The sequence below is a fragment of the Canis lupus genome, chromosome X, assembly GCF_048164855.1.
Source record: "Canis lupus baileyi chromosome X, mCanLup2.hap1, whole genome shotgun sequence".
In the NCBI taxonomy this organism is placed as follows: Eukaryota; Metazoa; Chordata; class Mammalia; order Carnivora; family Canidae; genus Canis; species Canis lupus.
In genome coordinates this window covers 59,729,494-59,745,805 of record NC_132876.1, presented here as the reverse complement: position 1 = coordinate 59,745,805, position 16,312 = coordinate 59,729,494, and positions in this window count along the sequence as shown.

The window sequence follows — 16,312 nt, the reverse complement described above, 5'->3', positions numbered from 1 at the left end:
ATATAGAACCAAAAAAGATCCTGAGGAGCCAAAGAATCTTGAAAAAGAAAAGCAAAGCTGGAGGCATCACAATTCTGGACTTCAAGTTATATTACAAAGTTGTATTGCTCAAAATACTATGGTACTGACACAAAAGAGACACTTAGATCAATGGAATAGAATAGAAAACCCAGACATGGACCTGCAACTTTATAGATAATCTTTGACAAAGCAGGAATGAATATTCAATGGAAAAAGACAGTGGCTTTAACAAATGGTGTTGGGAAAACTGGACAGAAACATGCAAAAGAATGAAACCTGACCACTTTCTTACACCACACACAAAAACAAATTTAAAATGGATTAAAGACCTAAATTTGAGAACTAAAACCATGAAAAGCCTTGAAGACAACACAGGCAGTAGCTTCTTTGACATTAGGTGTAGCAACTTCTTTCTAGATATGTCTCTGAAAGAAAGGGATACAAAAGGAAAAATCAACTTTTGGGAGTGCATCAAAATAAAAAGCTTCTGCACAGTGAAAGAAACAATGAATTAAACTAAAAGAGACCTTATGGAATGGGTGATGATATTTACAAATCATGTAACTGATGAAGGATTAGTATCCAAATTATATAAGGAACTACTACAACTCCTTAATCTCCATCACCTATTTAACCCATCCCCAGCCACTTCCCCTCTGGCAACCATGAGTTTGTTCTTTATAGTTAAGAATTTATTTCTTGGTTTGGTTCTTTTCTTCCCCCACTCTTTGCTCATTTCTTTTGTCATTTTCCACATATGAGTGAAACCATATGGTATTCATCTTTCTCGGACTTATTTCAATTAGCACAATACCCTCTAGTTCCATCCATGTCATTGGAATGAACACTGGGTTCATTGGGTGGAATGAACACTGGGTGTTGTATGGAAGTGTTGAATCACTTTACTGTTTGCCTGAAACCAATATTACACTGTATGTTAATGGTACTTAAATAAAAACTTAAAAAAAACTTTTTAAAAAAGTAAACAAAGGAGTAGTATGCAATGTGATCTGTAACAAATTACATCAAATTTCAAAAAGACACTTGTAATTTATTATTATGATAGTGATTACACTACTCATGAACTAGAACTTCTGCTTAGTTCTCAGTTTTTCCCTTTGATGATCCATGCATTTCTCCTAACAGGAAGTAAATTACAATTTAAAACTCCATGTATTTGCTAAAGATGGAATGGCATTTTGGCTTGAATTTTTTGCTTTGTCTGGCTGACTTGATTAAATAAATAGACACTATTCAAATGTCCATTCTAAGTCCCAACTTGAAAAGGTTAATTTATCAGAAATCAGGAAGGTTTCTGAAAAGTTCCAGGAAGGCAATCCATGGATTATATCATCAGTGAGTGTTAATTTTATGTGGTATAGATTATGGGTTGGGGTGGTGTACTTGGAAGGTCTGTTACTTGAAGTGAACAAATCACAAGGGATTGGAGGATGAGATGTTTCAAACCATTCAACCTCTAGAAATCTCACACAATTTTTAACAATTCCTTTTGTAACTTTGGAGTACTTAAAGGTAATCGTATTTTGAACTGACTTCACCTTGTCCTCATGTTTCTTAGCCACATTTTATTCACATCCTTATTTACTGGACTATTTTATATTTCATCACATTGGTATGGATTATAATAAGCATCTTGAATCTCGTTTTAGAATGAATAAATGAAAATATCACCAGTGTCAATAAAAAAATAACTAATACAATGCAACACTAAAAGGTCAATAATCCAATTAGAAAAGGCAGAATATCTGAACAGACATTTCTCCAAAGAAGACATCGAGAAGGCCAGTAGACACATGAAAAGATGCTCAACATCATGATCATCAGGGAAATACAAATGAAAACTACATTGAGATATCACCCCACACCTTTCAAAGTGGCTAAAATCAACAACAGAAGAAATAGCATACTGGTAAGAACGTGGAGAAAGTTGAACCCTTTTTCACTGTTGGTGAGAATGCAAACTGTTGCAGCTCCTGTGGACAATTGTGTGGAGGTTCCTTAAAAAGTTTCATATGGGGGGGAGGGGCAAGATGGCAAAAGAGTAAGGGTCCTTAACTTTCCTGGTGCCACCAACTTACAAAGATAACTTTCAAATCATCCTGAACACCTATGACTTTGACCTGAGATTTAAAGACAGAACAGCTGGAAAACTACAGAGAGAAAGGTTTTCACTTCTAACAAGGTAGGAAGGTGGAAAAAAATAAAATAAAAAAGAATCAACTTTTTGATTGCACAGAGAGGAGCTAGGCTAAAGCTGGGCAGTGAAAACCTCTGAGATAGGAAAGCCCAGGACTAGAGAAGCAGGAACTTTTAAAAAGCCACACTGGATTCCTCCCAGACAGAAAGTTGCTCCCAGGGAAATCTGGCAGAATCGAAGGAGGGGCTGTGAAGCCTCCAGATTCCCAGGGTCACTAACAGAGGAAATGCGCCCGGGGAAAGCATGCCACAGACCTCAGGCTGCTCCGTAAAGGGCTGGAGCATGCACCTGGTGGGAGAAGCTCAGGCAGAGGCTCTGGGTGGAGGGGGCGGCGTGGCAGCACAGGCAATGGGTCCCAGGGCACCAGGGGACACAGCACAGGATCCTGTGCTCCCCCTTGGGAGAGGCGGAGGCAGGAAGAGCACAGGACAGCGAGGAAGCTCCTGGGGCCAGGAGCCCCCAAGCTGTGCAGGTCAGCGCCCCTGCTCCCGGGAACATCCAGGCCAGTGCAGACTGGAAGCTGCAGTAGTTACTGTGGGATCTGACCCCAGGGCTGGAGAGCTGGACTCCAACAGTGGGGTTGTTCCTCGCGGTGTCACCCTGTGCCTGGAACAGAGCAGGGCAGCCAGGGAACTGGGGCCTCAAATGATAAACAGCTCCCACTGAGCCATGCACCTGGCATGGGGCCGGGCAGTGCCCCCAGGTAAGGCACCTGAGAATCAGCACAACAGGCCTCTCCCACAGAAGACAAGCTGGAAAGACAGGGGAAGAGCAAATTCTTGACTGAGCAGCCCTAGAAAGCTCCAGGGGAAGTCGAGGGATATACAGTATATAGACACGAAGATACCCTGCCTTGTTTTTTTGTTCTTTGTTTATTTGTTGTGTTTTGCTCAATCGTTTGTTTCTTTTTAATTTTTTTCTCATATTTTCAGTTCCTTTTTCCAGCACAACTCCTTTTTAGCCACTCTGCACTGAGCAAAATAACCAGAAAGAAAAACTCACCAAAAAAGAAAGAATCAGAAAAAGTACTCACCCACAGTTACAGAATTTCAATTAAAATTCAATGTCAGAAAGCCAATGCAGAAGCACAATTATAAAGCTACTGGTGGCTCTGGAAAAAAGCATAAAGGATTCAAGAGACCTCATAACTGCAGAATTTAGATCTAATTGGGCAGAAATTAAACATAAACTAAATGAGATGCAATACACACTGGAAGTCTTAATGATGAGGGTTAATGATGTAGAAGAAAGAGTGAGTGACATAGAAGACATGTTGATGGCAAGGAAGGAAGCTGAGGAAAAGAAAGAAGCACAATTAAAAGACCATGAGGAAAGGTTAAGGGAAATAAATGACAGCCTCAGAAGGAAAAATCTATGTTTACTTGGGGTTCCAGAGAGTGCTGAAAGAAACAGAGGACTAGAAAATGTATTGGAACAAATAGCCGAGAACTCTCCTAACTTGGGGAGGGAAACAGGCATTCATATCCAGGAAATAGAGAGATCCTGCACTAACATGAATAAAAACCATTTTACATCTCGACATTTAAGAGAGTGAAACTTGCAAACTCCAAAGATAAAGAGAAAATCCTTAAAGTAGCAAGAGACAAGGTATGTCTAACTTATGGGGAAAAATATAAGATTAACAGCAGACCTCACCACAGAGACCTGGCAAGCCAGAGAGGGCTGGCAGGATATATTCAGGGTCCTTTATGAGAAGAACATGCAGCCAAGAATACTCTATCCAGCCAGGCTCTCATTCAGATTAGAAAGAGAGATTCAGAGCTCTCAAGGTAGACAGAAACTGAAAGAATATGTGACCACCAAACCAGCTCTGCAACATATTTTAAGGGGGACTCTGTAAAAGAAAGAGGAAGTCCAAGGAAAAAATCAACAGAAAAAGGGACTGAACAGGTATCATGATGACATTAAATTCTTATCTTTCAATAGTAACTCTGAATGTCAGTGGGCTTAATGATCCCATCAAAAGACACAGGATTTCAGACTGAATAAAAGCAAGACCTATCTATTTGCTGTCTACAAGAGACTCATTTTAGACAGAAGAACACCTACAGCCTGAAAATAAAAGGTTGAAGAACCATGTACCATTCAAATGGCCCTCAAAAGAAAGCAGGGGTAGCCATCCTTATATCAGATAAACTAAAGTTTATCCCGAAGACTGTAGTGAGAGATGAAGAGGGACACTATATCATACTTAAAGGATCTATCCAACAAGAAGACTTAACAATCCTCAATATATATGCCCTGCATGTGGGAGCTGCCAAATATATCAATCAATTAATAATCAAAGTTAAGACATACTTAGATAATAATACACTTATACTTGGTGACTTCAATCTAGCTCTTTCTATACTCGATAGGTCTTCTAAGCACAACATCTCCAAAGAATCGAGAGCTTTAAATGATACACTGGACCAGATGGATTTCACAGATATCTACAGAACTTTACATCCAAAAGCAACTGAATACACATTCTTCTCAAGTGCACATGGAACTTTCTCCAAAATAGACCACATATTGGGTCACAAAACAGGTCTTAACACATACCAAAGATTGGGATCATTCCCTGAATATTATCAAACCATAATGCTTTAGAACTAGAACTAAACGAGAAGAAGTTTGGAGGGATTTCAAACATGTGGAGGTTAAAAACCATGCTGCTGAAAGATGAAATGGTCAACAAGGAAATTAGATAAAAATTAAAAAGATTCATGGAAAGTAATGATAATGAAGATACAAACATTAAAAATCTTTGGATGACAGCAAAAGCAGTCCTGAGGGGGAAATACATAGCAATATAAGCATCCATCCAAAAACTGGAAAGAACTCAAAAACAAAAGCTAACCTTACACCTAAAGGAGCTAGAGAAAAAACAGCAAATAGATCCTACACCCGGAAGAAGAAGAGAGTTAATAAAGATTCAAGCAAAACTCAATGAAATAGAGACCAGAAGAACTGTGGAACATATAAACAAAACCAGGAATTTGTTCTTTGAAAGAATTAATAAGATAGATACACCATTAGCCAGCCTTATTAAAAAGGAGAGAAAAGACGCAATAATATCATGAATGAGAAAGGAGAGATCACCACGAATAAGAAAAACTATTTTAAAAACTTATTATGAGAAGCTACATGCCAATAAATTAGGCAATCTAGAAGAAATGGACACATTCCTGGAAAACCACAAACTACCAAAACTGGAACTGGAAGAAATAGAAAACCTGAAGAGGCCAGTAACAACAGAGGAAATTGAAGCAATCATCAAAAACCTCCCAAGACACAAAAGTCCAGGGCCAGATGGCTTCCCTGGGGAATTCTATCAAACGTTTAAAGAAGAAACCATACCTATTCTACTAAAGCTGTACAGAAAGATAGAAAGCGATGGAATACTTCCAAACTCATATTATGAGGCCAGCATCACCTTAATTCACACCAGACAAAGACCCCACAAAAAAGGAAAATTATAGACCAATATCCCTGATGAACACAGATGCAAAAATTCTCAACAAGACAATAGGAAATAGGATCCAATAGTACATTAAGATTATTCACCATGACCAAGTGGGATTTATACCTGGGATGCAAGGCTGGTTGAACACTCATAAAGTAATCAATGTGATAGATCATATCAACAAGAGAAAAAACAAGAACCTATGATGCTCTCAATAGATGCAGAGAACGCATTTGAGAAAATACAGCATTCATTCAGGATTAAAACTCTTCAGAGTGTAGGGATAGAGGGAACATTCCTCAGCATCTTAAAAGCCATCTACGAAAAGCCCACAGCAAATATCATTCTTAATGGGGAAACACTGGCAGCCTTTCCCCTAAGATCAGGAACAAGACTGGGATGTCCACTCTCACCACTGCTATTCAACATAGTACTAAAAGTCCTAACCTCAGCAATAAGACAACAAAAATAAATAAAAGGCATTCAAATTGGCAAAGAAGAAGTCAAACTCTCCCTCTTCGCCGATGACATGATACTGTACGTAGAAAACCGAAAAGACTCCACCCCACGATTGCTGGAACTCATGTAGCAATTTGGCAGCGTGGCAGGATACAAAATCAAGGCCCAGATGTCAGTTGCATTAAGATACCCTAACAATGAGACTGAAGAAAGAGAATTAAGGAGTCAATCCCATTGACGACTGCACCCAAAAAGCATAAGATACATAGGAATAAACCTAAGCAAAGAGGTAAAAGATCCATACCCTAAAAACTACGGAACACTTCTGAAAGACCTGAGGAAGACACAAAGAGATGGAAAAATAGACCACGCTTCCGGATTGGAAGGATTAATATTGTGAAAATGTCAATGCTACCCAGGGGCAACTTACACATTTAATGCAATCCCTATCAAAATACCATGAGCTTTCCTCAGAGAATTGGATCAAATCATCCTAAGATTTTTGTGGAATCAGAATAGACCCCAAATAGCCAGGGTAATATTTAAAAAGGAACAGCATCCCTGAGGGCATCACAATGCCAGATTTCAGGTTGTACTACAAAGCTGTGGTCATCAAGACAGTGTGGTACTGGCAGAAAAACAGACACATAGATCAATGGAGCAGAATAGAGAATCCAGAAGTGGACCCCCAACTTTATAGTCAACTAATATTCGAGAAAGCATTTGACTATCCACTGGACAAAACACAGTCTCTTCAATAAATGGTGCTGGGAAAATTGGGCATCTACATGCAGAAGAATGAAACTAGACCATTGTCATACACCATACACAAAGATAACCCCAGAATGGATGGATCTAAATTTGAGACAAGATTCCATCAAAATCCTAGAGGAGAACACAGGCAATGCCCTTTTTGAACTTGGCCACAGCAAGTTCAAAATATACAGATACAAAGATGTATTTCTTGTCATATACATCTTTGAAGGCAAGGGAAAGAAAAGCAAAAATGAATTATTGGGACTTCATCAAGGTAAAAAGCTTCTGAACAGCAAAAGAAACAATCAACAAAACTGAAAGACAACCTCCAGAATGGGAGAAGATATTTGCAAATGACCTATCAGGTAAAGGACTAGTTTCCACGATCTATAAGGAACTTATTAAACTCAACAGCAAAGAAACAAACAATCCAATCATGAAGTGGGAAAAAGACATGAACTGAAATCTCACAGAAGAAGATATAGTCAAGGCCAACAAGCACATGAGAAAATGCTCTGCATCACTTGCCATCAGGGAAATCCAAATCAAAACCACAATGATATATCACCTCACACCAGTGAGAATGGGGAAAATTAACAAGGCAGGAAATCACAAATGTTGGAGAGGATGCGGAAAAAGGGGAACCCTCCTGCACTGTTGATGGGAATGTGAACTGGTGCAGCCACTCTAGAAAACTGTGGGGAGGTTCCTCAAAGAGTTAAAAATAGATCTTCTGTACGGCCCAGCAATTGCACTGCTGGGGATTTACCCCAAACATACAGATGCAGTGAAATGCCAGAACACCTGCACCTCGATGTTTATAGCAGCAATATCCACAATAGCCAAACTGTGGAAGGATTCTCGGTGTCCATCAAAAGATGAATGGTTAAGGAAGATGTGGTATATGTATACAATGGAATATTGCTCAGCCATTAGAAATGAGAAATACCCACCATTTGCTTCGACATGGTTGGAACTGGAGAGTGTTATACTGAGTGAAATAAGTCAATCAGAAAAGGACAAAGATTATATGGTCTCATTCATTTGGGTAATATATAATTATTGAAAAGGAATCAAGGGGAAAGGAGAAATGAGTGGGAAATGTCAGTGAGGGTGACAGAACATGAAGACCCCTAACTCTGTGAATTGAACAAGGGGCAGTGGAAATGGAGGTGGTTGGGGTGTTGGGGTGACTGGAAGACGGGTACTGAGAGGGGCACTTGATGGCATGAATACTACATTTTATGCTATATGTTGGCAAATTGAACTCCAATATTTTAAAAAAAATTAAAAAGGAGCAAATTTATAAGCTAGTGGTTGGTGTGGAATAAAGTATAAAGGATTCAAGAGACCCCATGACTGCAGAATTTGGATCTAATTAGGCCAAAATTAAAAATAAATTAAAGGAGATTCAATCCTACCTGGAGTTCCTAACAATGACAGTTAATGAGGTGGAAGAACGAGTGAGTGACATAGAGGACAAGTTGATGGCAAGGAAAGAAGCTGAGGAAAAATGAGAGAAACAATTAAAAGACCAAGAGAAATGGTTAACAGAAATAAATGATAGCCTCAGAAGGAAGAATCTAAGTATAATTTGGGTTCTAGAAAGTTCAGAGAGGGCCAGAGAGCCAGAAAGCATATTTGAACAAATCATAGCTGAGAACTTCCCTAATTAGGGGAGGGGAGCATTCATTCAGATCTAAGAGATCGAGAGGTCCCCACACCAAAATCAATAAAAACTGTTCAAAACCTCGACATTTAATACTGAAACTTGCAGATTCCAAAATAAAGACATAATCCTTAAAGCAGTGAAAGACAAGAGATTCCTAACTTATATGGGGAGAAATGTTAGATTACCAGCAGAACTCTCCACAGAGCCCTGGCAGGCCAGAAATGGCTGGCAGGATATTTTCAGGGTCCTAAATGAGAATAATATGCATCCAAGAATACTATATCCAGCAAAGCTATCATTCAGAATAGAGGAGAGATAAAGAGCTTCCAAGGTAAGCAGAAACTGAAAGAATATGCAACCATCAGACCAGATCTGCAAGAAATATTAAGAGGGATCCTGTAAAAGAAACAGGAAATCCAAAGAAATAATTGACAAAACCACGGACTTAATAGGTATTACGATGGCACCATATTCATATCTTTCAATAGTTACTCTGAATGTGAATGTGCTAAATAATCCCAACAAAAGACACAAGGTTTTGGACTGAATAGAAAAACAAGACCCATATATTTGCCTTCTTGAAGAGACTCATTTTAGACCTAAGGACAGCTCCAGCCTGAAAATGACAGGGTGGAGAGCCATTTACGATTCAAATGGTCCTCAAAAGAAAGGTAAGGTAGCAATCCCCATATCAGTTAAGTAATTTTACCCCAAAGACTGTAGTAAGAGATGAAGAGGGACACTATATCATACGAGGGTCTATCCAGCAAGAAGCCCTAACGATCATGAATATTTATGCCCCTAATGTGGGAGCTGCCATGTATATCGACCAACTAATAAACAAAGTAAAGACATACTCAGATAATAATACACTAATAGTAGGAGAGTTCAACACATCGCTTTCTGCAAATGACAGATATTTTAAGCACAGCATCTCCAAAGAAAGAAGAGCTTTAAATGACACACTGGACCAGATGGATTTCACAGATATACACAGAACTTTTCATGTGAACAAAAGTGAATAGACATCCTCCTAAGGTGCAAATGGAACTTTCTCCAAATAGACCACATATTGGGTCACAAGTCAGTTCTCACTCAACCAATACCAAAAGATTGGGATTGTCCCCTGCATATTTTTATACCCCAATGCTTTGAAACTACAACTCCATGAAAAGAAGAAATTTGGAAGAAACTGAAACACGTGGAAGTTAAAGAACATCCTGCTTAAAGATGAATGGATCAACCAAGAAATTAGAGAAGAATTAAAAGCATTCATGGAAACTAATGAAAATGAAGATACAACTGTTCAAATCTTTGTGATACAGGAAAAGCCATCCTAAGAGAGAAATACATCACAATACAAGCATCCATCAAATAATTGGAAGAAACTAAAATACAGAACCTAACCTCACTCCTAAAGGAACAGGAGAAAAAACATCAAATAAAACCCACATCAAGCAGAAGAGAGATAATGAAGTTTGGAGCAGAACTCCATGAAATAGAGACCTGAAGAACTGTAGAACAGATCAACAAAACTCGGAGATGGTTCCTTGAAAGAATTAATAAGATAGATAAACTATTAGCCAGCCTTAATAAAAAGAAAAAGACTCAAATTTATAAAACCACCAATGAAAAAGTAGAGATCACAACGAATACCAAAGAAATACAAATGATTTTAAAAATGTATTATAAGCAGCTATATGACAATAAATTTGTCAATATAGAAGAAATGGATGCATTTCTGGGAAACCATAATTTACCAAACTTGTAGAGAAAGAAAAAGAAAACCTGAACACTCCACAAACCAGGGAGGAAATTGAAGCAGTCATCAGAAAACTCCCAAGACACAAAAGTCCAGGGCCAGATGGGTTCCCAGGGGAATTCTATCAAATGTTTAACAAAGAAATCCAAACTCATTTTCTGAGGCCAGCATCACCTTAATTCCAAAACCAGACAAAGACCCCACCACAAAGGAGAATTATAGATCAATATCTATAATGTGATGAAACATATGCAAAAAGTCTCAACCAGATACTAGCCAATAGGATCCAACAGTACATTAAGATTATTCACCATGACCAAGTGGGATTTATCCCGGGATGCAAGGCTGGTTCAACACTCATATAACAATCAAAGTGATCACATCACATCGAGAAGAGAAAAAACAAGAACCTACAATCTTCTCAATAGCTGCAGAGAAAGCATTTTACAAAATACAGCATCCATTCCTGATCAAAACTCTTCAGAGTGTAGGAATAGAGGGAACATTCCTCAGCATCTTAAAAGCCATCTACGAAAATCCCACAGAAAATATCATTCTCAATGAGGAAACACTGGGAGCCTTTCCCCTAAGATCAGGAACACGACAGGGATGTCCACTCTCACCACTGCTATGCACCATGGTACTAGAAGACCTAACCTCAGCTATCAGATAACAAAAAGAAATAAAAGGCATTCAAATGGCAAAGAAGAAGTCAAACTCTCCCTCTTTGCAGATGACATGATACTGTACATAGGAAACCCAAAAAGACTCCACCAAAGGATTACTAGTAGTTATACAATAATTTGGTCATGTGGCAGGATAGAAAATCAATGCCCAGAAATCAGTGGATTTCTATACACTAAAATTGAGACTGAAGAAAGAGAAATTAAGGAGTCTATCCCATTTTATAATTGCACCCAAAAGCATAAGATGCCTAGGAATAAACCTAACCAAAGAAGTAAAGTATCTATACCCAGAACAGTTCTGGAGGAAATTGAGGAAGAAACAAAGAGATGGAAATATATTCCAAGGTCTTGGATTGGAGGAACTAATATTGTCAAAATGTCTATTACCCAGGGCAATTTACACTTTCAATACAATTCCTATCAAAATACCATGGACTTTCTTCAGAGAGTTGGAACAAATAATCTGAAGATTTGTGTGGAATCAGAAAAGACCCCGAATACCCAGGGGAATATCGAAAAAGAAGAGCAGAGCTGGGATCCCTGGGTGGCGCAGCGGTTTGGCGCCTGCCTTTGGCCCAGGGCGCGATCCTGGAGACTCGGGATCGAATCCCACGTCGGGCTCCTGGTGCATGGAGCCTGCTTCTCCCTCTGCCTATGTCTCTGCCTCTCTCTCTGTGTGTGTGACTATCATAAAAAAAAAGAAGAGCAGAGCTGGGCGAATCACCATGCTGGATTTCAAGTTGTACTACAAGGCTGTAATCATCAAGACAATTTGGTACTGGCACAAAAAAAGACACATAGATGAAAGAAACAGGATACAGAACCCAGAAATGGGCCCTCAACTCTATGGTCAAGTAATATTCAACAAATCAGGAAAGGCTATTGACTGGAAAATGATAGAGTCTTCAAGAAATTGTGGTGGGAAAATTGGACAGCCACATGCAGAAGAATTAAAGTGGACCATTCTCTTATGCCATACACAAAGATAAACTCAAAATGGATGAAAGATCTAAATGTGAGACAAGAATCCATCAAAATCATAGAGGAGAACATAGCAAAAACCTCTCTCATCTTGTCCACTGCAACTTCTTTTAAGACACATTTATGAATGCAAGGGAAACAAAACCAAAAACGAACTATTGAGATTTAATCAAGATTAAAGTTTTTTGCACAGCAAAATAAACAGTCAACAAAACTAAAAGGCAACCTACAGAATGGAAGAAGATATTTGCAAATGACCTATCAAATAAAGGGATAGTATCTAAGATCTATAAAGAATTTATTAAACTCAACAGCAAAGAAACAGACTATCCAATTTGAAATGGGCAAAAGACATGAACAGACATTTCACCAAAGAAGACATACAGATGTACAAGAAGCACATGAGAAAATGCTCTGCATCACATGCCATCAGGAAAATACAAATCAAAACCACAATGAGATACTACCACACACCAGTGAGAATGTGAAGTTTAAGAAGACAGGAGACAACAGATGCTGGAGAGGATTTGGAGAAAAGGGAACCCTCTTGCACTGTTGGTGGGAATGTGAACTGGTACAGCCACTCTGGAAAACTGTGTGTTGGTTCCTCAAAGAGTTAAAAAATAGAGCTACCCTATGACCCAGCAATTGCACTGTTGGGGATTTATCCCAAAGATACAGATGCAGTGAAAGCCTGCCACACCTGCACCCCAATGTTTATAGCAGCATTGTTCTCAATAGCCGAACTGTGGAAGGAGGCTCAGTGTCTGTCAAAAGATGAATGAATAAAGATGTGGTGTTTATGTACCATTAGAAATGATGAATACCCACCATTTTGTTTGACATGGATGGAACTGGAGGGTATTATACTGAGTGAAGTTAGTCAATCGGGAAGGACAATCATTCTATGGTTTCACTCATACAAGGAATATAAAAAATAATATATGGGATTATAGGGGAAAGAGAGAAAACGAGTGGAAAAAATCAGAGAGGGTGACAATTCATGAAAGACTCCTACCTCTGAAGCTAATTAGCGGTAGTGGAAGAGGAGGTGGCCAGGGGGACAGGGTGAGAGGCACTGAGGAGAGCACTTGATGGGATAAGCATGGGTGTTATACTATATGTTGGCAAATCGAACTCCAATAAAAAATATACAAAAAAAGTTTATTATAGAAATACTGTATGATGCAAAAGGAGTAATTCAAATAGATAATGCAACCTTAAGTTTACTGCAGCATTATTTACAATAGCTAAATTGTTGCAGTAGCCCAGTGTCCATTGATAGATGAATGGTTAAAGAATATGTTAATATATACACACAATGAAATTGATTCAACCATAAAAAGAATGAAATGCTGTTATTTGCTACAACATGAATGGAGCTAAAGAGTATAGTGCTAAGTGAAATAAGTCAGAGAAAAACAAATACCATATGATTTAATTCATATGTGGAACTTGAGAAACAAACAAACAAGGAAGGGAAATGAGAGAGAGAGAGAGAGAGAGAGAGAGAGAGAGAGAAAATAGACTCTAAACTATAGAGAATACATTGATGGTTTCCACAGGGGAGGTGGGTGGAGTGATGGATGAAATAAATGATGGAAATTAAAGTGTACTCTTATAATGATGAACTCTGAGTTATTTATAGAATTTTTTACTCATTCTATTATCATGTGAAACTAATATGTTATTGTAGGTTAATCTTCCTGTAATTAAAATAAAAAACCTTAAGAAGTGTATGTATTCTGTTGTTTGGGGATGGAATGTTCCCTATATATCTGATAGGTCCATCTGGCTTAATATATTATTTTAATTTGCTGTTTTATTATTTATTTTCTGTCTGAATGACCTATAAATTCATATAGATGAAGTTTACAGTCCCCCATACTGTTGTATTACTCTCAATTTCTCTGGTTATGTCTGTTAATATGTGCTTTTTATATTTAGGTATTTCTATGTTAGGTGCACATATTTAAATTTGATATATCCTTGTAAGATTAACATATTTTTATGAATTTTATAAGATTTATTTTTTTATTTTGGAGAAATTGAGAGAAAGAGAGTGAGCATGATGTGAGGAGGGCAGAAGGAGAGAATATTCAAGCAGACACCCCACTGTGTGCAGAGCCATACATGAGGTTTGATATCTCCACCCATGAGATAACGACATGAGTAGAAACCAAGAGCCAGATGCCCAACCAACTGAACCATCCAGGTGCCTCTCATGTTGTTATTATGTAAAGCTCTTATTTTTTTCTTGTTACAATGTGTGTCTTAAAGACTATTTTATCCCATATAGATATTGTTTTCCTAGCTTTCTTTTTCTACTTCCACTTGCATGAAATATATTTTCCTTACTTTCACTTTTAGTCTGTATATGTATTTATTTCTTTAATGAGTTTCTTACAGACAGCATATACATGGGTCTTGCTTTTTTAAATCTGATTAGTTACCCTATGTCTTTCATTTGGAATATTTAATTCATATACATTTAAAAGAAGTATTGATAGGTATGTACTTTTTGCCATTTTGTTGTTTTCTATTTGTTTTTCTGTAGTTCTCTTTCCTTTGTCTTTCATTTGCTCTATTTCCTTGTAATTTGATAACTTTCTTTTGTGTCATGATTGTATTCCTTTCTTTTTATATCTTCTTGTGTGTATCTTTATAAGTGATTGATATACTAGCTTCATGTTGGCTTTAACCAGTAATTTTTTTCCTTTCATAATTTCTTTAATTCTAGTTATGGCCTTTTCTTTCCACTTAAAGAGGTCCCTTTAACATTGTTTTGTAAGACTAGCTTAGTTGTGATGAACCCTTTTAGCTTTTGTTTTTCCGGGAATTTTTTTTTCCAATTCTAAAATTTTTGGGTTTCCCCCTCTTAGTATTTTGAATTTATCATGCCACATTCTTCTCTGCAAGGTTTCTGCTAAAAAGTACAGCTTATAGCCTTATGGTATTTTCCTTGTATGTAACTATCTGCTTTTTTCTTGCTACATTTGAGATTCTGTCTTTGTCTTTAATTTTTGCCATTTTAATTATTATGTGTTTTCATGTAGACCTTCTTGGGCTTATCTTGTTTGGGTCTCTCTGTGATTCCTGAATTGACCATCCTGAAAACCGACGAATTTACTGGAGATTTAAAGAGAGAACAGCTGGAATGCTACAGAGTGAAAGGTTTTCACTTTTAACAAGATAGGAAGGGGAAAAAAAATAAAAAAGAATCAAGTCGGAGAGGGTCCCCATGAGGAGCCGGCTAAGGCCCACAGCAAAGCCTCTGACACAGGAAAGCTCAGAGAAGGAACTTTAAAAAATCTGCACCGGATTCTTCCTGGACTGAAAGGTGTTTAGCAAGGAAATTGGACAGAATCGCAGGAGGGGCAGTGAAGCCTCCAGGCTCCCCAGTCACTAATAGAGGAAGTGTGCCCCCTGTGGAGGGGAGCGGGGACGAAGCACGCTACAAACTGTGGACCGATCTCAAAGGGCTGGAGCGAGCACCCAGTGGGGCATCTTGGAGAAGCTGGTCGGTTAGGCGGGTGGCTCCAGACAGAGGGGTCTGCAGCCCCTTCCCTGCAGGAGCCATGAGCCCCAGGAGCAAGCGATTCCAGCAGCAAAGGGCCCTGGATCCTGGGGTGCCCTAGTGGACACAGTCCATGATCCTGCACTCCCCCTGGCACAGGTGGAGCCAGGGAGGGCACAGGACAGTGAGGACTCTCCTGCCACCAGACACCCTGTGCCCTGCAAGCTGTGCAGATCAGTGCACCAGCGCCCCCTCCCCACCAGGAGCATGTAGGCCAGTGCGGACTAAGAGACTGCCTGAGTTGCTAGCAGGGAGCTGACTCCAGGGCTGGAAATCTGACTGCCTCCATTGTTGTTGTTCCTCCTTATTTCACCCTGTGCCTGGGAGGGGAGGGGTGGCCAGGGAAAAGAGGCCTCATAGGGTAAACAGCTGCCGCTGAGCCCGGCACCCTGCAGGGGGTGGGGCAGCTCCCCAGGTTTACACAACTGAGAATCAGCACAGCAGGCCCCTCCTTCATAACACCAGCTGGAAGAACAGGGGGAGAGAAAGTTCTTGACCAAGCAGTTCTGGAAAGCTCCAAGGGAAGTCAGAGGGATTTATAGTATATAAAACTAGAGGGTAACCCTCCTATTTTTTTCTTCCTTTTTCCAGTATAACTTATTTTTATACCAGACTGTAAATTTCCAATTTTTTTCTCTTTTCCCACCTTAACTACAATATTTTACCACCTATTCATTTTTCAGTTTCTTTATTTTTGACTTTCATATATCA